This window comes from Enhydra lutris, unplaced genomic scaffold (assembly GCF_002288905.1).
Source record: "Enhydra lutris kenyoni isolate GAN:26980312 unplaced genomic scaffold, ASM228890v2 scaffoldscaffold233, whole genome shotgun sequence".
Lineage (NCBI taxonomy): Eukaryota > Metazoa > Chordata > Mammalia > Carnivora > Mustelidae > Enhydra > Enhydra lutris.
The window spans coordinates 22,397-24,432 of NW_019154317.1; positions in this window are offsets into that span (position 1 = coordinate 22,397).

Genomic DNA, 2,036 nt, shown 5'->3' on the forward strand with positions numbered 1-2,036 from the left:
CTAGAGAGTATCTAAATGCTTATGAAATGTACATGGTAAGATATGAACAGTACAGGCCACTCTGATGATGTCACACACAAGTGTGGAAGGTGCCTTTGAGAAATGGAGGGGACCTATGCTGTAGACTGGTAGAGAGCTTGCTTGCATTGAGATCTGAAAGGAAGACCGTGGGAGAGGTGCAACTTGGTAAGAGTCTGAGGGAAATTCTGAGAAAAGGCTTAAAGCATCAGCAAGGTTTCTCTTGAATTCTTATGGTGAAGTGTGGTAAGAACAAATGATATGAAGACATAATCATTAATCAGTGTGAAGCAGAACTGAGAATTTTGGAAAATTCTCAGCCTGTTCCTGCTGGAGGGAATGAGAGATCTTGTTCCAGAGAAATCAGGAAGGATGTGGAAATACTTGACGAGGGGGTGGTTATGTGTTGACCATCTCAATGTAATGCAGGAGATACTCATCAAGACCCTGAGAGCATTATGAGAATCTAAAGTGAAGCCTAGAACTACTGTTCACAACATTTTGGAGACCACTGGGACTGACCCCCTCCCAGCACAGGCTGAGTGAGGGGGCCTGGATGTGCTGCATAACTTGATCTTGGACTTCCATCTTTCAGAACTCTGATGGAATTCATTCTACAGTTTATACCTTACCCAGGCAGTATTTGTCATAGCCGCCTGATCAGACAAAGATATCTTATCACAACATCTCTGGTGGGTTTGAGAAGAGCTGGTGACTCAGTTGTTCAGCTTATGGGCAGACTAAAGACTTCCAGGCTTTGACAGATCTGACCAGAAATCAGATTCCTCATGTCACACATGAATAATGGGGGTTTGTTCTGTTGTTACATATTTAGAACTAGTTACTTTGCTTCTCCAACTGAAAATTATTTTATTTAATTTAAATTCACTTAATTAAAATATAGCGAGTGTATCATTAGTTTTGGAGGGAAAGTTCAGTTACTCATCGGTTGCATATAACACCCAGTGCTCATTACATCACATATCCTGCTTAATGTCCATCACCCACTTACCCCAGACCCCAGCCCCTCCCCTCTAGCAGCCCTGTTTGTTTCCTAGACTTAAGAGTCTCTCATGGTTTGTCTCACTCTCTGATTTCATCTTATTTTACTTTTCCCTCCCTTCCCTTATGATCCTGTTTTGTTTCTTAAATTTCACATATGAGTGAAATTTTATGATAATTGTCTCTCCCTGGTTGACTTATTTCACTCTAGCATAATACCTTCTAGTTCCATCCATGTCTTTGCAAATTTTTTATGGCTAAGTAAATTCCATCGTATATATATACCCCATCTTCTTTATCCATGAAAATGTTGATACAGGGTATCACAGAGCTTGTCTGACTTGTCCATGGCATCCAAGGAAATGGCTTAGTCATTTACCATTAAATGAGACATCTTTTATTAATTAAATCATTTTTAGTTTGATGATCATGACTTTTTATCTTAAATAGGGGATGACTTCTTGATGTTTACATTTGAACACATTACCTGATTACAAGAGACTCTGTAGGAATATGTAATTTTTATACACATAGTTAAGTTAGACTTACCAGCATTTCATTACAATATGTGCATTTGAGTCTATCAGACACAGCATCCAAGTGACCTGAGTCAGGTTTAGGTGTTTCTCTACCCAGACTCCACGTATCCACCTGAGAAGGGAGGTGCACAGGGCATCACAGACACAGGTCCACAGGGACTGACACATCAGGTTTGCCATCCCTGGTCCCCTGTTCCCAGATCAGCACTCGCTTCTGCTCCTAAGGAAACTGCCTTACCCAGTGGCCTCCATGGCTCTGTACTCGGGCTCATTCTCAGTGAAAAGAGCTCTGGTAATACAGAGTCGGGGATGTGGCAAGGGTGTATGTCCTCAGACAGAGGTTCAAATGTGGGCGCTCAGCATCCCAGGAATGTGTTTCCTCTCTGATGTGTCTTCTCTCTGAATGAGCCATTTCTGATATGAAATATTATGCTTTGTGGAAAATTAAATGAGCCAAGGTGTACTAAGTTAAATATG